This window comes from Oncorhynchus nerka, linkage group LG16 (genome assembly GCF_034236695.1).
Source record: "Oncorhynchus nerka isolate Pitt River linkage group LG16, Oner_Uvic_2.0, whole genome shotgun sequence".
Lineage (NCBI taxonomy): Eukaryota > Metazoa > Chordata > Actinopteri > Salmoniformes > Salmonidae > Oncorhynchus > Oncorhynchus nerka.
Window position 1 is genome coordinate 32345736 of NC_088411.1, and position 21563 is coordinate 32367298.

The 21563-nt window shown below is 40.4% G+C and overlaps 1 pseudogene; it reads left to right on the forward strand.

Annotated features, from left to right (window-relative positions):
• Window positions 1-21563, forward strand: part of LOC115121879 (inactive heparanase-2-like) — a 293833-nt pseudogene that overhangs the window by 195878 nt on the left and 76392 nt on the right.

Here is a 21563-nt window from a genome sequence, read left to right on the forward strand (position 1 = left end):
TGCACACCCGGGGAACCGGGCAATGCAATTTGCATAAAAGGTTAGTGGTCAAAACCATTAATCTTGTGGCGACAGGGGGAGTGGGTTTCTAAAATGTAATCACATCACGCAATTTGAACATTTATAAAATAGCCATATATAATTATAAAGCAGACTAGCTAAAAAAAAACATCCAAATTTGACAAATTATCCAATGGATTATGTTCACATTAGTTTACACCCCCTATTTTATTTGCTCCATGGCTCAGGCAGCCATGTGTAGGCAGCCATGTGTAGGCAGCCATGTGTAGTTAGCCATGTGTAGGCAGCCATGTGTAGTTAGCCATGTGTAGGCAGCCATGTGTAGTTAGCCATATGTAGGCAGCCATGTGTAGGCAGCCATGTGTAGGCAGCCATGTGTAGGCAGACATGTGTAGGCAGACATGTGTAGGCAGCCATGTGTAGGCAGACATGTGTAGGCAGAGATGTGTAGGCAGCCATGTGTAGGCAGACATGTGTAGGCAGAGATGTGTAGGCAGCCATGTGTAGGCAGCCATGTGTAGTTAGCCATGTGTAGGCAGCCATGTGTAGGCAGCCATGTGTAGTTAGCCATGTGTAGGCAGCCATGTGTAGGCAGCCATGTGTAGTTAGCCATGTGTAGGCAGCCATGTGTAGGCAGCCATGTGTAGGCAGCCATGTGTAGGCAGCCATGTGTAGTTAGCCATGTGTAGTTAGCCATGTGTAGGCAGCCATGTGTAGGCAGACATGTGTAGTTAGCCATGTGTAGGCTTCGGCAAAAAACTGAAGCCAGAGACGGAAGAGTAGAGCGACACCCTATTCGCTGCTTTAGTACTATTGAAATAACTTGACTTGACACCATCAGAAAGCACACATTGTGTCCTGTTTGACAGATACAGTAGTTCCCAAACCACATGCAACACGCCTGGTCGATGCCCATTTCAGACAACCTTTGAAGGAATAAGGGATGGTCGAAAGCATCAAAGGCCTTGGATCTATAAATATGTCAGCACGGTGATTCCTATGATCATAAAGTCATAAAGTTATATAAGTCAGTTCTAGGTCAGTTTATCTAGGTCAGAAGGATCCCCGCCTTTGTGAAGGGGGAGGACATCCATCACCTTCCAGATCTTAGAGATAGCACCAGAAGCAATTGTTTAGAAAATGAAAAATGTGTGTGAAAGGTTCTACAATCAAGAGGGCAGGAAGCTGCAGTAAAAAGGGATCAACGAAATAAGCGCCTGTGGATTTTTTTAGTACATCAGGTACTTAGTACATCATTAACATAAGTCTCTAAGCCCTGTCTCAGGAGGAGGGGGGGGGGTTCTACTAAGCTACATGGAATTGTTTGAAGTATTTACAGTACCAGTCAAAAGTTTGGACACACCAACTCATTCAAGGGTATGTCTTTATTTTTACTATTTTCTACACTGTAGAATAATAGTGAAGACATCAAAACTATGAAATAACACACATGGAATCATGTACTGTAGTAACCAAAAAAGTCCAAATATCAAAATGTATATTTAGATTATAAATTCTTCATAGTAGCCACTCTGACAGCTTTGCACACTCTTGGCATTCTCTCAACCAGCTTCACGAGGAATGCTTTTCCAACAGTCTTTAAGGAGTTCCCACATATGCTGAGCACTTAATGGCTGCTTTTCTTTCACTCTGCGGTCCAACTCATCCCAAACCATCTCAATTGGGTTGAGGTCGAGTGATTGTGGAGGCCAGGTCAGCTGATGCACCACAATCACTCTCCTTCTTGCACAGCCTGAAGGTGTGTTTTTGGTCATTTTCCTATTGAAAAAGAAATTATAGTCCCACTAAGAGCAAATCAGATGGGATGGCATATCGCTGCAGAATGCTGTGGTAGCCATGATGGTTAAGTGTGCCTTGAATTCTAAATAAATCACTGACAGTGTCACCAGCAAAGCACCCCCACACCATCACACCTCCTCCTCCATGATTCACGGTGGGAACAATACACGAGGAGATAATCCATTCACTTACTCTGCGTCTCACAAAGACACGGCCTTCTCAAATAGCCAAGGATCCGTTAGCTATTTGATTTAGAATTTTAGGACCCGTTTAGGTATCCAAGAAATATATTACAAATATATTTGATGAAACATTGTATTTGTCTTTATTGCTATTAGCCCATAGAAACACACTGAATAACAGACATACATCATACATCATAGAAGAAAAAGAATCGCACACCTATTAAGACGAGGTGCTGGCTAGCGGAGTAGAAACTTGAAAATAAAAGAGAGCCACACACTCTAGGAGCTCAGATGCAAAATACATCAAACATAGATCAAAAGGAAGTTTGTTTTAAAGTGTCTGTCCTCTATCTGAGAGAGAGAAGAAAGATCCGGACCTTATGATGTTATTTATTTACCAAATGTAACCCTTTTTTATTCCCACTAAACTACTTCCATATACTTCCATATACTTCCATATACTTCCATTTGTTTTTTAAACTGGCACAGAGCTACCTTCAGATGAGTCTTGTAAGGCTTCAGACATTTTGTGAGGAGACTGATTTTCAGGATGTCTATTGGTCTGACAAACACAGTCTGGCCACATCTGAAGGCTGCCATTGGCTGATGCGGTGGATTGAGACGCAAATCAGGCAAAACATTTTTAATTCAGCTGGGGAGCGTTATAAATGATCTTAGGAATCATTAAAAAAGTCTATATAATTTGTGGGAATAACTATCTACATAGCTTACTAACATAGTAAATGTTAAATGTTAATATTAAATAATTGTGAGAATGAGGTGAATATACTTTCTGATAAGTGTAAACTCTGTTTAATGTGCAAAGTGTAGTAATGTAGTGAGGGCATTTAGCATCAGATAAAATAATAATAATGTATACAACCTAACCATGATGTCACAAAAGACGCCCTGCGCATTTATCAGAAGTCACCTGTATTCTGTATGTGTTTGTTTTTGTTGTGTCTGTAGTTACTACATGGATAGCAGAGTGACCAAAGTGGAGGACTTTCTGAAGACTCGCCTGCTGGACACCCTGACCGAACAGATCACTAAAGTACTCAAGGTGAGAGAAAGGCAAGGGTTGAAACAAGGTCTCAGGCAATGTCACTCATCATGTAAGAGTGGTTCAACAAATCACCTCTGTTACACGTGCCTCCGCCAATCACCTGCCCTGCTTCTCCCCTGCTCCCCTGTTGCCTGATACCTCCCTCCATAGGCCTTACCTCTGTAAGGACACAGTTCTATGGGTCTCAACTGTCAGTTCTAGAGCAGTAACTTCCCTCAGAGAGAAAAAAAAAGGCCATAAGAACCTGTCTGTCTGTCTGTCTCTGTAGGGTGGGACGGTCTGTCTGTCTGTCTCTGTAGGGTGGGACGGTCGTGCTGTCGGTCTGTCTGTCTCTGTAGGGTGGGACGGTCTGTCTGTCTGTCTCTGTAGGGTGGGACGGTCGTGTTGTCTGTCTGTCTGTCTGTCTGTCTGTCTGTCTGTCTGTCTGTCTCTGTAGGGTGGGACAGTCGTGCTGCCTGTCTGTCTGTCTCTGTAGGGTGGGACGGTCTGTCTGTCTGTCTGTCTGTCTGTCTAGGGTGGGACGGTCTGTCTGTCTGTCTGTCTGTCTGTCTGTCTGTCTGTCTGTCTGTCTGTCTGTCTGTCTGTCTCTGTAGGGTGGGACCGTCGTGCTGTCTGTCTGTCTGTCTCTGTAGGGTGGGACGGTCGTGCTGTCTGTCTGTCTCTGTAGGGTGGGACCGTCGTGCTGTCTGTCTGTCTGTCTGTCTCTGTAGGGTGGGACGGTCGTGCTCACAATTAATTAGAACTTCTTAGGGCCAGGTGTCCAACGGCACAGGTTTCATACATTCACATATAACGATTAAATATTCACTTACTTTTTGAAAATCTTCCTCTGATTTGTCTTCCAAAGGGTCCCAGCTATAACATGTAGTGTTGATTTGTTAGATAAAATGCTTCTTTATATCCCAAAAGGTCTGTTTAGTTGGCACCATCGATTTGAGTAATCCACTCGTTCAACTTGCAGAGAAAGGAATCCGAAAATCTACCCCTAAACTTTGTTTCAACAAGTCAAAATACATTTCTATTTACTCCTCAGATACCCTTAAATGTAATCAGACTATAATATTTATTTCTGAAAGAAGTATGTTCATTTGGAAACCGATTTTAGCAGGTGCGCAATGTCTTCATGGCGCGCGCAAACACGAATTTCCAAGACAGTGTCCCTCTACTAAAACTGATATTTCTTATTTCGTTTTTGAAGTTACAAGCCTGAAACCTTGGGCATAGACTGATTACACCATGTGGAAGCCATATGAATTACATCCAGGGAGCTAATTGTCAATATGACATTTTTCTTGCATTTCTAAGAGGATGGTCTCTCAACAACAATAACAAATCTGGTTGGTTTTTCTTTGGATTTTCTCCTACCATATCTATTGTGTTATATTATCCGACATTATTTTAACGTTTCTACAAACTTCAAAATGTTTTCCTTCCAATGGTACCAATTATATGCATATCCTGGCTTCAGGGCCTGAGCTACAGGCAATTTACTTTGGGCACGTCATTCAGACGGGAAGTGGAGAAAAAAGGGGCCTAGCCCTGAGAAGATCTAGTCACAGTCTCTGAGCTGGTAGAAAATACCCAACTCTTCTCCATTGTAAAAGAGAGGGAAGGACCCCCCAAAGCCCATTAAAACAATCAAAGAATGATGTGTGCCCCCTATTGTGTGTGAGTGTGTGCGTACGTGCATCAAAGGTTAACGAAATAGATCATCCAGAATAGAATAAGGAAGAGCACTGAATAAATACTAGGTCAGATCAAATAAAAAAACATGAAAAATAGAAACACACTAGAATGTATGTTATAGTATATGTTATGTAGACTATGTATATGTTTTATAGAGTATGTATATATGTTATATAGAGTATGTATATGTTATATAGAGTATGTATATATGTTATATAGAGTATGTATATGTTATATAGAGTATGTATATATGTATATGTTATATAGAGTATGTATATGTTATATGTTATATAGGGCATGTATATGTTATATAGAGTATGTTTATGTTATATAGAGTATGTATATGTTATATAGAGTATGTTTATGTTATATAGAGTATGTATATGTTATATAGAGTACGTATATGTTATATAGAGTATGTGTATGTTATATAGAGTATGTTTATGTTATATAGAGTATGTATATGTTATATAGAGTATGTATATGTTATATAGAGTATGTTTATGTTATATAGAGTATGTTTATGTTATATAGAATATGTATATGTTATATAGAGTATGTATATGTTATACAGAGTATGTATATATGTATATGTTATATAGGGCATGTATATGTTATATAGAGTATGTATATATGTATATGTTATATAGAGTATGTTTATGTTATATAGAGTATGTATATGTTATGTAGAGTATGTATATGTTAAGTAGAGTATGTATATGTTATGTAGAGTACGTATATGTTATATAGAGTATGTATATATGTATATGTGTTACGGTTTTCTTGCGGTGAAGGAGAGGCGGACCAAAATGCAGCGTTGTAATTTTGATACATGTTTAATTAAGAAAGAACACGAACAATACAAAAACAACAAACGTACCGTGAAAACCTAAACAGCCTATCTAGTGCAAACTAACACAGAGACAGTAACAATCACCCACGAAACACTCAAAGAATACGGCTGCCTAAATATGGTTCCCAATCAGAGACAACGATAAACACCTGCCTCTGATTGAGAACCACTCCAGACAGCCATAGACTATACTAGACCCCACTAAACCACAATCCCAATACCTACAAAAACCCCAAGACAAAACACACCACATAATAAACCCATGTCACACCCTGGCCTGACCAAAATAATAAAGAAAACACAAACTACTTAGGCCAGGGCGTGACAATATGTTATATAGAGTATGTATATGTTATATAGAGTATGTATATATGTATATGTTATATAGAGTATGTATATATGTATATGTTATATAGAGTATGTATATGTTATATGGAGTATGTATATGTTATATAGAGTATGTATATATGTATATGTTATATAGAGTATGTATATGTTATATAGAGTATGTATATGTTATATGGAGTATGTATATGTTATATGGAGTATGTATATGTTATATAGAGTATGTATATGTTATATAGAGTATGTATATGTTATATAGATTATGTATATATGTATATGTTATATAGAGTATGCATATGTTATATAGAGTATGTATATGTTATATAGAGTATGTATATGTTATATAGATTATGTATATGTTATATAGATTATGTATATATGTATATGTTATATAGAGTATGTATATGTTATATAGAGTATGTATATGTTATATAGAGTATGTATATGTTATATAGAGTATGTATATGTTATATAGATTATGTATATATGTATATGTTATATAGAGTATGCATATGTTATATAGAGTATGTATATGTTATATAGAGTATGTATATGTTATATAGATTATGTATATATGTATATGTTATATAGAGTATGTATATGTTATATAGAGTATGTATATGTTATATAGAGTATGTATATGTTATATAGAGTATGTATATGTTATATAGAGTATGTATATGTTATATAGAGAATGTATATGTTATATAGAGTATGTATATGTTATATAGAGTATGCATATGTTATATAGAGTATGTATATGTTATATAGAGTATGTATATGTTATATAGAGTATGTATTTGTTATATAGAGTATGTATATGTTATATAGAGTATGTATTTGTTATATAGAGTATGTATATGTTATATAGGGCATGTATATGTTATATTGAGTATGTATATGTTATATGGAGTATGTATATATGTATATGTTATATGGAGTATGTATATATGTATATGTTATATAGGGCATGTATATGTTATATAGAGTATGTATATATGTATATGTTATATAGAGTATGTTTATGTTATATAGAGTATGTATATGTTATGTAGAGTATGTATATGTTAAGTAGAGTATGTATATGTTATGTAGAGTACGTATATGTTATATAGAGTATGTATATATGTATATGTGTTACGGTTTTCTTGCGGTGAAGGAGAGGCGGACCAAAATGCAGCGTTGTAATTTTGATACATGTTTAATTAAGAAAGAACACGAACAATACAAAAACAACAAACGTACCGTGAAAACCTAAACAGCCTATCTAGTGCAAACTAACACAGAGACAGTAACAATCACCCACGAAACACTCAAAGAATACGGCTGCCTAAATATGGTTCCCAATCAGAGACAACGATAAACACCTGCCTCTGATTGAGAACCACTCCAGACAGCCATAGACTATACTAGACCCCACTAAACCACAATCCCAATACCTACAAAAACCCCAAGACAAAACACACCACATAATAAACCCATGTCACACCCTGGCCTGACCAAAATAATAAAGAAAACACAAACTACTTAGGCCAGGGCGTGACAATATGTTATATAGAGTATGTATATGTTATATAGAGTATGTATATATGTATATGTTATATAGAGTATGTATATATGTATATGTTATATAGAGTATGTATATGTTATATGGAGTATGTATATGTTATATAGAGTATGTATATATGTATATGTTATATAGAGTATGTATATGTTATATAGAGTATGTATATGTTATATGGAGTATGTATATGTTATATGGAGTATGTATATGTTATATAGAGTATGTATATGTTATATAGAGTATGTATATGTTATATAGATTATGTATATATGTATATGTTATATAGAGTATGCATATGTTATATAGAGTATGTATATGTTATATAGAGTATGTATATGTTATATAGATTATGTATATATGTATATGTTATATAGAGTATGTATATGTTATATAGAGTATGTATATGTTATATAGAGTATGTATATGTTATATAGAGTATGTATATGTTATATAGAGAATGTATATGTTATATAGAGTATGTATATGTTATATAGAGTATGCATATGTTATATAGAGTATGTATATGTTATATAGAGTATGTATATGTTATATAGAGTATGTATTTGTTATATAGAGTATGTATATGTTATATAGAGTATGTATTTGTTATATAGAGTATGTATATGTTATATAGGGCATGTATATGTTATATTGAGTATGTATATGTTATATGGAGTATGTATATATGTATATGTTATATGGAGTATGTATATATGTATATGTTATATAGAGTATGTATATGTTATATAGAGTATGTATATGTTATATAGAGTATGTATATGTATGTGTTATATAGAGTATGAACATGTTATATAGAGTATGTATATGGTATGTAGAGTATATATATGTTATATAGCCTATGTATATATTATATAGAGTATGTATATATGTATATATTATATAGAGTATGCATATATTTTATATAGTATGTATATATGTATATGTTATATAGAGTATGTATATGTTATATAGAGAATGTATATGTTATATAGAGTATGTATATTTTATATAGAGTATGCATATGTTATATAGAGTATGTATATGTTATATAGAGTATGTATATGTTATATAGAGTATGTATATGTTATATAGAGTATGTATTTGTTATATAGAGTATGTATATGTTATATAGAGTATGTATTTGTTATATAGAGTATGTATATATGTATATGTTATATAGAGTATGTATATGTTATATAGAGTATGTATATGTTATATAGAGTATGTATATGTTATATAGAGTATGTATATATGTATATGTTATATAGAGTATGTATATGTTTTATAGAGTATGTATTTGTTATATAGAGTATGTATATGTTATATAGAGTATGTATATGTATGTATATGTTATATAGAGTATGTATATGTTATATAGAGTATGTATATGTTATATGGAGTATGTATATGGTATATAGAGTATGTATATGTTATATAGAGTATATATATGCTATATGGAGTATGTATATGCTATATAGAGTATGGTATATGGAGTATGCATATGCTATATGTGTGTGAGCATGTATGTAAACGTGTGTGAGCATGCTTGTGGTGTACGTGCTTGTGTGTGTGTGTGCGTGTGTGTCCATTTGCTGCGAGTAGTAATGGTTTGCAGACATGCTAGAACAGAGAGAGATTTTCTGGAAGCTGTTTAGAGCAGAGAGAACAGGTCCTCGGGACCGATATCCATTTACCAAGATTAGCTGCTGTATCTGGCTGCGGGCCAGCGGGATGGGACTAGTTGGATGAGATCGACTGTCCAGTTCAGCTCAGTTCAGAGGTTCTATTCATTTTCTTTTTTTTACTAAATGAAATGTTCTGACCTCATGTTGCTGTCATTGAACAAAGGAGATTCTCATTCCTCATTTTTTTCTCTCTCTTTCTTTGATCTCATCCCTGTTTTTCTGTTGTTTCCCCCTTTCTCTCCATCTCTCTCTCTCTTTTCTCCGTCTCCCCCTGTCTCACTCTCTTTCCTCTGTCCCCCTCTCTTTCCCCTCTCTCGCTCTCTCTCTCTCTCTCCCCCTCTCTCACACACTCTCTCTTTCTCACTATCTCTGTGTCTCTCAGGTAGTGAATAGCCATGCTCCTGGTAAGAAGGTGTGGTTGGGTGGAGTGGGTCCGGCGTGGGCTGGAGGAACCAACAACCTCTCTGATACCTACGCTGCTGGCTTTCTGTAAGCACAATCAATCTATCTATAAATTAATCAATCACTCTATACATCAATCAAAGTATCATCTCACTCTGGCATTATTCTCACTTTTGTGTGTTTGTATGTTTGTGTGTTTGTGTGTGTGTCAGTGGAGGCATCTTCAGAGGAGGAAGGGGAGAACCAGTGAATTTCATAAAAATAAACATTGTAAAACATTGAAAAAGTAATAATTTTTAGATAAAACTATTCTAAATATATTCACATGTCACCAAATAATTGATTAAAACACACTGTTTTGGTGTAGCTGGAGGACAGCTAGTGTCCGTCCTCCTCTTGGTACATTGACTTCAATACAAAACCTAGGAGGCTCTTATTTCTCACCCCCTTCCATAGACTTACATAGTAATTATGACATTTTCCGGAGGATGTCCTCCAACATATCAGACCTCCTTGCAGCATGAACTGACATGTTGCCCACCCAATCAAAGGATCAGAGAATGAATCAAGTACTGAAAGCATTTTTGCCTGGTCACGTACAGCTGATGTGTTGTTCATTGAAGTTCAAAAGCAGAGGGAAAAGGTGAGAGGAAGAGAGTGCATAGATGCAAGAAGGAATACAACGTGGCTGCTATTAAAGTGAACTGTGTTTATGCGTGATCAGAGGTGTATTCATTCCGCTGATTTTGTTGAAAAAGATTCTTAATTAAACGTAAACAAACGAAACGGGTATAAAAATACATGAATTTGTCCAATAGGAACTCTTATTTGCAACTGTTGGACTAGTGATTACACCCTAAATAGGCTAGATGCAGGCAAGAATGTGCAAGGCGATATTGAAAATGTCACTGTCTGTCCATGTGTTACTGTCTGTCATCTCAAATGTTTCACTCGACCTGTGTGCACGTAAGGTTACTTTGTAAACTTTCATTCATAGGCTAGGTTGTAGCAACCTCATGATGGGTATAGGGAAAATAACAGTATCATGTAGTAGACTAATCCTATCACTGTTACATTGAACTGGGTGAATGGAATAAGAATGACAGTCATCCAACATGCTGTAATAGAAATAAGACAAAGCCCATGAAAAATAAAAATGGTACTCCCTTATCATAAACACCACTGACCGCCACTGGGGTGTGTGTGTTTGTGTGTGTGTGTGTGTGTGTGTGTGTTTCAGGTGGCTGAACACTCTGGGCGTGGCAGCGATGCATGGGATTGACGTGGTCCTGAGACACTCGTTCTTCGACTATGGATACACACACCTCGTAGACCAGCACTTCAACCCACTGCCGGTTAGTCTCACACTCTGCTCTCCTTATCATCGTCAAGCAGCGCAGGACAAATCCTTCCTTTATATTCTCACTGTATAGCAAGGGAAAGTCCATTGGAGGTATTGCCACTCTGGTTAGTTACTCTTAGTCCGGTCTTCAGTGTGGCTTTGGGTAGCTACTGTAGGTTCATCTCAGTCCTCTGTGACACCTCGCGTTCTTTCTCCAGCGTTCTTTCCAGGATGGTGTCACGACTCTCCCCTTCCCCCCCATCACACAATGTGTGCCCCTCTGAGTGCAGTGCTGACAGATCTGCACAACCTGAGCTGTAGATACACAAAAGGCTGCTACCCCCGTCCCCGTTCCCCCTCCTACACGGTCTGCAATGGCATAGTCCAGTCCTGGCTCTCACCACTGCCTTCTGCGGTTGGGATTGTACCACGCAGGATCAGGGGTACAGGACCATGCTCAGGGCAAGCTTTATGCACAACTAATCATTGGCTAGATGACAAGTTGATTAGTTGAATAAAGGGTTTTAGTGCCGGGATGGAAAAAAAAGCCTGCACACCCTGTGGGTCACCAGAACCAGGACTGAATGAGTGTTTACTTTTTGAGGGGGTTTGCCAGAGATGATGACAACCAAGACTCTTTGATCCAAACAGAGTCAGTGATACAATGCTACTGTGGCGCCAAGTTCATAAAAATGATTTATCAACAACTGGTGGATGCCTAAAGAAGATGTGGAGAACATCTTACTCCATTTATCTGCTGCAGGAATGGGTGGTGTTCATTAGGGAGACGTCTCTATTCAATGCTCCAAAGCTAGAGGATAGAAATAATATATCATTAAGAATCATTCAGATTTTTTTCAACCTGGGACCATTACTGGTGTCTGTACCTGGTGCACAGCATGAAACATTAACTGTGTGTCACGGTTTTCTATTGGTGAAGGAGAGTCGGACCAAACTGCAGCGTGTCGATTTCGATCCATGTTTAATAAAACAACGTAACACGAATCAAAACACAAACTCTACAAAACAAACGTAATGAAAACCGAAACAGCCTAAACTGGTGCAAACTAACACAGACTAAGGACATCAAGACACTAAGGACAATCACCCACAATACAACCAAAGAATATGGCTGCCTAAATATGGTTCCCAATCAGAGACAACGATAAACACCTGCCTCTGATTGAGAACCACTTCAGACAGCCATAGACTTTCCTAGAACACCCTACTAAGCTACAATCCCACTAACATACACACCAAAACCCCAAGACAAAACACACCACAATACAAAAACTCCATGCCACACCCTGGCCTGACCCAATACATGAAGAAAAACACAAAATACTTAGACCAGGGCATGACAGAACCCCCCCCCCCTAAGGTGCGGACTCCCGAACGCACCTCAAATACAACAGGGAGGGTCCGGGTGGGCGTCTGTCCGTGGTGGCGGCTCCGGCGCGGGACGCGGACCCCACTCAAACACTGTCTAAGTCCCTCTTCCTCGCGTCCCTGGATAGTCCACCCTCGCCGCCGACCATGGCCTAGTAGTCCTCACCCAGAACCCCACTGGACTGAGGAGCAGATCGGGACTGAAGGACAGCTCGGGACTGAGGCAGCTCGGGACTGAGGGGAAGCTCGAGAGTGAGAGAAAGCTCGAGAGTGAGAGAAAGCTCGAGAGTGAGAGAAAGCTCGAGAGTGAGAGAAAGCTCAGGAGTGAGAGAAAGCTCAGGAGTGAGAGAAAGCTCAGGAGTGAGAAGAAGCTCAGGAGTGAGAAGAAGCTCAGGCAGGCAGATAGATCTACCAGATCCTGGCTGGCTGGTGGTCTCAGCAGATCCTGGCTGACTGGCAGATCCTGGCTGACTGGCAGATCCTGGCCGACTGGCGGATCCTGGCCGACTGGCAGATCCTGGCCGACTGGCAGATCGTGGCCGACTGGCAGATCTGGCAGATCTGGAAGAACCTGGTTGACTGGCAGATCTGGAAGAACCTGGTTGACTGGCAGATCTGGAAGAACCTGGTTGACTGGCAGATCTGGAAGAACCTGGTTGACTGGCAGATCTGGAAGAATCTGTTTGACTGGCAGATCTGGAAGAGTCTGGCTGACTGGCAGATCTGGAAGAGTCTGGCTGACTGGCAGATCTGGAAGAGTCTGGCTGACTGGCAGATCTGGAAGAGTCTGGCTGACTGGCAGATCTGGAAGAGTCTGGCTGACTGGCAGATCTGGAAGATCCTGGCTGACTGGCAGATCTGGAAGATCCTGGCTGACTGGCAGATCTGGAAGATCCTGGCTGACTGGCAGATCTGGCGGATCCTGGCTGACTGGCGGATCCTGGCTGACTGGCGGATCCTGGCCGACTGGCAAATCCTGGCCGACTGGCAAATCCTGGCCGACTGGCAAATCCTGGCCGACTGGCACTTCTGGCGGATCCTGGCTGACTGGCACTTCTGGCGGATCCTGGCAGACTGGCGGCGCTGGGCAGATGGGTAGCTCAGACGGCGCTGGGCAGACGGGTAGCGCTGGGCAGACTGGCGGCGCTGGGCAGACTGGCGGCGCTGGGCAGACTGGGGGCACTGGGCAGACTGACGGCGCTGGGCAGACTGACGGTGCTGGGCAGACTGACGGCGCTGGGCAGACTGGCGGCGCCGGGCAGACTGGCGGCACCGGCAGCACAGGAGAGGAGAAAGGCTCCGACAGCGCTAAACAGGCGGGAGACTCCGGCAGCGCAGGAGAGGAGACAGGCTCTGGCTGCGCTAAACAGGCGGGAGCTTCCGGCAGCGCAGGAGAGGAGACAGGCTCTGGCTGCGCTGAACAGGCGGGAGGCTCCGGCAGCGCAGGAGAGGAGACAGGCTCTGGCTGCGCTGAACAGGCGAGGCGCACTGAAGGCCTGGTGCGTGGTGCTGGAACTGGTGGTACTGGATCGAGGACACGCACAGGAAGCCTGGTGCGGGGAGCTGCTACCGGAGGACTAGAGTGTGGAGGTGGCACAGGATGGGCTAGACCGTGAAGGCGTACTGGAGATCTTGAGAGCAGTGTTGGCACAGGACGTGTAAGGCTAGGGATGTGCACAGGAGGCCTGGTGCGTGAGGCTGGCACCAACTTCACCAGCCGACTAACACGCACCTCAGGACGAGTATGGAGCGCTAACCCAGGTGCCATCAAATCTCCGACACGTTCCGTCGGTCGAATTCCATGCAAAAAGCACCAACACAGCAACTCCCTCATTTCTCTCTCCTCCAATTTCCCCATTAACTCCTTCACAGTCTCTGTTTCGCTCACCTCCAACACCGGCTCTGGTTTTGGTCTCCTCCTTGGCTCCTCACGATAAACAGAGAGAGTTGGCTCAGGTCTGACGCCTGACTCTGCCACACTCTCCCTGAGCCCCCCCCCCCAAGACATTTTTGGGGCTGATTCTCAGGCTTCCGTCCACGTCGCCGTGCTGCCTCCTCATATCTGTGCCTCTCAGCTTTCGCCGCCTCCAGTTCTTCCTTGGGGCGGCGATATTCTCCAGGCTGAGCCCAGGGTCCTTCTCCGTTTAGGATTTCCTCCCATGTCCAGAAATCCTCATAGCGCTTCTCCTCTTTGGGCTGCTCCTGCCTGTTGACACGCTGCTTGGTCCGTTGGTGGTGGGTGATTCTGTAACGGTTTTCTATTGGTGAAGGAGAGTCGGACCAAACTGCAGCGTGTCGATTTCGATCCATGTTTAATAAAACAACGTAACACGAATCAAAACACAAACTCTACAAAACAATAAACGTAATGAAAACCGAAACAGCCTAAACTGGTGCAAACTAACACATACTCAGGACATCAAGACACTAAGGACAATCACCCACAATACAACCAAAGAATATGGCTGCCTAAATATGGTTCCCAATCAGAGACAACGATAAACACCTGCCTCTGATTGAGAACCACTTCAGACAGCCATAGACTTTCCTAGAACACCCTACTAAGCTACAATCCCACTAACATACACACCAAAACCCCAAGACAAAACACACCACAATACAAAAACTCCATGCCACACCCTGGCCTGACCCAATACATGAAGAAAAACACAAAATACTTAGACCAGGGCGTGACACTGTGTAGACCTGCCAGTCTTGGCAGTGGCTTTCAACACAATTTTACAATGAATTATACACTTTAAAAAAGCATTTTTAAACACTTATTCTGCTTCTACCTCAACTCAAAGTTCATTCTAAAGCTAGACAACAGTACCAACAACACTAACGATACTCCGATACCAACCCATCCTACAAAAGTCAATGACACCGTTCCATTAATTTATCTCCCTTTAGCTCCTTCTGGTTCTAGTCTTCATGTATCCTCCAGCTGCAGTATCACAGAGCTACCTGCTTGATGGACATTAGAAAATAATCAGGAAGCAGCCAATTATTTTCCACACCGCTCTGGTCTCTGTACATTTTCTGGGAAGGATGCTCCCCCCAGGCTATGATCACAATCACAATGGAACATATTTTTGGTAGCTCAGATTGTTCTGGCAATTGTCACATACAAACTGAAATGGGAAGAAAGATGATCGACATACTTTTTACATTTGTATCACAAACCATTTTTTTTTTTAAATCATGATGAAAGTGACAATTTTAGTCCCTTTTTAGATATTTACATGCGTCCTGTAAGACCCTATGAACTATGACCTATGAACTGTACATGATACAGACAACATCTTGGTGTCATTATACTACTTATATTGTGTATGTCTTCATCCTGAATTTTTTGTCTTCACATTCATTTATTCAACATTAAAACATAGAAATATGAATATCTCAAAATGACGCTTTCTGATTTTGCTCATTTTAAAACATATTGTTTGGAATGATATACTCCACATACAGTGCCTTCGGAAAGTATTCAGACCCCTTTGACTTCTTCCACGTGTTGTTACATTACAGGCTTATTAAAAAAATATATAATAATGCTCAGCAATCTACACACAATAACACATAATGACAAAGACAAAAAAGGTTTTTAGATTTTTTTAAAGCAAATTTATAAACATTTTGAAATAATTTATTTACATAAATATTCAGACCCTTTGCTATGAGACTCGAAATTGAGCTCAGGTGCATCCTGTTTCCATTGATCATCCTTGAGATGTTTCTACAACTTGATTGGAGTCCACCTGTGGTAAATTCAATTGTTTGGATATGATTTAAAAAGGCACAGACCTGTCTATATAAGGTCCCACAGTTGACAGTGCATGTCAGAGCAAAAATCAATCCACGAGGTCAAAGGAATTGTCTGTAGAGCTCCGAGACAATATTGTGTCGATGTTAAGATCGGGGGAAGGGTACAAAAACATTTCTGCAGCATTGAAGGTCCCCAAGAACACAGTGGCCTCCATCATAAATGGAAGGTTTTGGAAGACTTTTCCTAGATCTGGCCACCCGGCCAAACTGAGCAATCAGGGGAGAAGGCCCTTGGTCTGGGAGGTGACTGATGGTAACTCTGACAGAGCTCTAGAGTTCCTCTGTGGAGATGAGAGAACCTTCCAGAAGGACAACCATCTCTGCAGCATTCCACAAATCAGGCCTTTATGGTAAGGTGGCCAGAAGGAAGCCACTCCTCAGTAAAAGGCACATGACAGCCTGCTTGGACTTTGCCAAAAGGCACCTTAAAAACAATATTCTCTGGTCTGATGAAACCAAGATTGAACTCTTTGGCCTGAATGGCAATCGTCAGATCTTTCGGAAACCTGGCACCATCCCTATGGTGAAGCATGATGAACGGAGCAGAGATCCTTGATGAAAACCTGCTCCAGAGTGCTCAGTTTGTCAGACTGGGGCGAAGGTTTTACCTTCCAACAAGACATAGACCCTAAACACACAGCCAAGACAACGCAGGAGTGACTTCGGGACAAGTCTCTGAATGTCCTTGAGTGGCCCAGCCAGAGTCTGGACTTGAACCCATCTCTGGGGAGACCTGAAATTAGCTGTGCAGCAACACTCCCCATCCAACCTGACAGAGCTTGAGAGGATCTGCAGAGAAGAATGGGAGAAACCCTACAAATACAGGTGTGCCAAGTTTGTAGCGTCATACCCAAGAAGAATCAAGGCTGTAATTGCTGCCAAAGGTGCTTCAACAAAGTACTGAGTATGTAAATGTAATATTTTCCATTTTTATTTCTAATAAATTTGCTAAAAGTTTTTGCTTTGTCATTATGGGGTATTGTGTATAGATTGATGAGGAGCCATTTAATCCATTTGAGAATAAGGCTGTAACGTAACAACATGTGGAAAACATGGAGGTGTATGAATACTTTCAGAATGCCCTGTTAATAACATTTACCGAGCTGCAGGTGTCTATTTCCTGCTGTGAAGGTGAGAACAGAACTGACTGCTCAGGGTAGACAGCGTGAACAGTGAGGCGGCAGATAGCCTAGTGGTTAGCGCGTTGGACTAGTAACTGAAAGGTTGCAAGATCAAATCCCCAAGCCGACAAGGTAAAGATATGTTGTTCTGCACCTGAACAAAGCAGATAACCCTAGGCTGTCATTGAAAATAAGAATTTGTTCCTAACTGACTTATCTAGTAAAATAAATTAACAGTCTATTGTTTCTGATATATATTACAGAGATGAGCATTTCTAAATGGTCCAGGCACTAAACAGAAAATAATAATTTCCAGAACTCTGATATACACTGATCAAAAAAATGTATGCAACATGTAAAGTGTTGGTCCCAAGTTTCATGAGCTGAAATAAAATATCCCTGAAATGTTCCGTACTCACAAAAAGCTTATTTCTCTCAGATTTTGGGCACAATTTTGTTTACATCCCTGTTAGTGAACATGTCTCCTTCGCCAAGATAATCCATCCACCAGACAGGCGTGGCAAGAAGCTGATTAAACAGCATGATCATTACACAGGTGCACCTTGTGCTGGGGACAATAAAAAACACTTTAAAATGTGTAGTTTTGTCACACAACACAATGCCACAGATGTCTTAAGTTTTGAGGGAGCATGCGATGTGCATGCTGACAGCAGGAATGCCTCCAGAGTTGTTGCCAGAGAATTGAATGTTAATTTCTCTACCATAAGCTGCCTCCAACGTTGATTTAGAGAATTTGGCAGTACGTCCAACTGGCCTCACAACCACAGACATGTTTAACAGTCCAGTCCAGGACCTCCACATCTGGCTTCCCCACCTGCGGGATCGTCTGAGACCAGCCAGCTGGACAGCTGATGAAACTGAGGAGAATTTCTGTCTGTAAAAAAGCCCTTTTGTAGGCAAAAACTCATTCTGATTGGCTGGGCCTGGCTCCCCAGTCAGTGGGCCTGGCTGCCAAGTAGGTGGGCCTATGCCCTCCAACTCCCATCCATGGCTGCACCCCTGCCCAGTCAATTGAAATCTATAGATTAGGGCCTAATGAATTTATTGAAATTGACTGATTTCCTTAAATGAACTGTACCTCAGTAAAATCTTTGAAATTGTTGCATGCGTTTATATCTTTGTAGGATATAGGATCTTAATTTGATCACCCTGTTCACCCTGCAGGAAATGCAAAACGTGTTTTTGGCCCAGCACATGTGATGTTTGGGATGTGACCTCAGCTTAGTATATTAACCTGCTTCCTGGGTGGTTTGTCTGTTAAACTGATATGGGCCTCCCTCTGCTCTCCTCCTCTTTTCTCCCTGTTTATAGCTCCTGGTATGCCTCTCTTTTCATTATTTTATTGCTCTCACCCTCCCGTCTCTCTCTCTCTATCTCTCTCTCCATCTCTCTCTCTCTCGCTCTCTCTCTCTCCAGCATTTAAAGACACAGAGGGCTGTTGAAAAGATCTTGGTCATGTTTTCTGGTTGATTAAATGGTTATGTTGCTGTGTGTTACTATTTACTGCAGGTTTAAGTTTTTTAATTTATTTTTATTACAGGGACAGTGCACATTTACACTTTTGCCATGTTTTTTGTGAAGGTGCAGTGTGTCTGATAGCAGACCCGCCCCTAATTAAAACGGACTGCACATTGTTAACCCCTCTCCTAATTAGAAGCATTCCAACTAGGGGTGAAACAGTACGTGTATTCATATTGAACCGTTCGGTACAGGGTCCACAGTGCACGGTTCGGTACGCACTGCGAACCGAACAATACATGAATCATATATTATAGCTAGGGAAAAAAAAATAAATATATATATATATATATATATATATATAAGTCAACTTACTGTATGGAAACTTCTGACCCACTGGAATTGTGATACAGTGAATTGTAAGTAAAATAATCTGTATTTAAACAATTGTTGGAAAAATGTATTGTGTCGTGCACAAAGTAGATGTCCTAACCGACTTGCCAAAACTATAGTTTGTTAACAAGAAATTTGTGGAGTGGTTGAAAAACGAGTTTTAATAATTTTAATGATTCTAATCTAAGTGTATGTAAACTTCCGACTTCAACTGTATATTGTAAAAATAATATTATTGCATAAACCAATGGCGTATAAATGAACGTGGGAAAAATATGTTGTTTATCCTTTCTAGGGCAGGCGTTCCACTAGCGGAACCCCGCTAAAAAGGCAGCGCACGAAATTCAAAAATATTTTTTTGAAATATGTAACTTTCACACATTAACAAGTCCAATACAGCAAATGAAAGATCAACGTCTTGTTAATCTACCCATCGTGTCCGATTTCAAACATTCTTTACAGCGAAAGCACAACATATGATTATGTTAGATCACCACCAAGTTAAAAAAAAACTGCAATTTTTCCAGCCAAAGATAGGTGTCACGATCGTTGTATTGAGGAGACCAAAGCGCAGCGTGGTGTGAATGCATGCTTTAATGAAAGACGGAAAAAACACGAAGTACACTAAAACAAACTAACCAGACGAACGTGACTGCTATAGAAACATAGTGCTAACATGCAACATCACATCTACAATAACCCACGAAATACCCAAAGAAGATGGCTGCCTAAATATGGTTCCCAATCAGAGACAACAATAAACAGCTGCCTCTAATTGAGAACCAATCTAGGCAACCATAGACATACATAAACACCTAGATGGTAAACTACCCCATGAACCTACAAAACCCCTATACAGTACAAAAACTCATACATCACCCATGTCACACCCTGACCTAACCAAAATACATAAAGAAAACAAAGAATACTCAGGTCAGGGCGTGACAATAGGAGTCACAAAAAGCAGAAATATAGATAAAATGATTCACTAACCTTTGATGATCTTCATCAGATGACACTCATAGGACATCATGTTACACAATACATGTATGTTTTGTTCGATAATATGCATATTTATATCCAAACATCTCAGTTTACATTGGCGCGTTACGTGCAGTAATGTTTTGATTCCAAAACATCCGGTGATTTTGCAGAAATACTCATAATTAACATTGATAGAAGATGCAAGTGTTATTCACAGAATTAAAGATAGACTTCTCCTTAATGCAACCGCTGTGTCATATTTAAAAAAAAACTTAATCATCTGAGAACGGCACCCAGAGCCCAATCCAGCCAGAGAAATATCCGCCATTTTGGAGTCAACAGAAGCTAGAAATAACACTATAAATATTCACTTACCTTTGATGATCTTCATTTGTTCCATAAAGTCCATCATTTATGTCCAAATAACCACTTGTTGTTAACGTGTTCAGCCCAGAAATCCATCTTCATGAGGCGCGAGCACTTCGTCCAGACAAAAACTCAAAGTTCCGTTACAAACGATGTATGGAATCAATGTTTAGGATGTTTTTAACATATATCATCAATAAGGTTCCAACCGGAGAATTCCTGTCTGAAGAAAAGCACTGGAACGAGAGCTAACTCTCTCGTGACCGCGTGTCATGAGACCAAGGCACTCTGTCAGACCACTGACTCAAACAGGTCTCATGAGCCCCTCTTTTATAGTAGAATTCTCAAACAAGTTTCTAAAGACGGTTTGACATCTAGTGGAAGCCGTAGGAAGTGCAACTTTACTCCATAGACACTGTGAATTCGGTAGTTCAAGCTTTGAAAAACTACAAACCTCAGATTTCCCACTTCCTGGTTGGATTTTTCTCAGATTTTCACCTGCCATACAGTATGAGTTCTGTTATACTCACAGACATCATTCAAACCGTTTTAGAAACTTCAGAGTGTTTTCTATCCAATACTAATAATAATATGCATATATTAGCATCTGGGACTGAGTAGGAAGCAGTTCACTCTGGGCACGCTATTCATCCAAAAGTGAAAATGCTGCCCCCTATCCCCAAAAGGATTTATAGTTGTCTGCAGTTCCACTCATGAGTTATTTTACTCCAGGGAGAACAGAGCGCAGATACCGTCGTACCAGTAAAATTCATAGCTGCAGATGTTTAAAGTGGTCGAGCCGCGCTTCACTATTCTTTCCCGTACACATTTTGCCCAGACGTTAATACCTGCCTTACACAAAAAAAAAAAATAACAACATGAGAGCGAGTTGTCGAAAACACGGTCTGTTGCTCTAACAACAGACAGTTGGACGTCTAGAGCTACAGAGCTACTACCTACAGAGCTACTACCTTACTGTAACGGCTCATTCCATTACGGCAGAGTGGGAGATTAAAAGCCATGTCCTTCAAACACGTCCCCTTGAGAGGAGTCA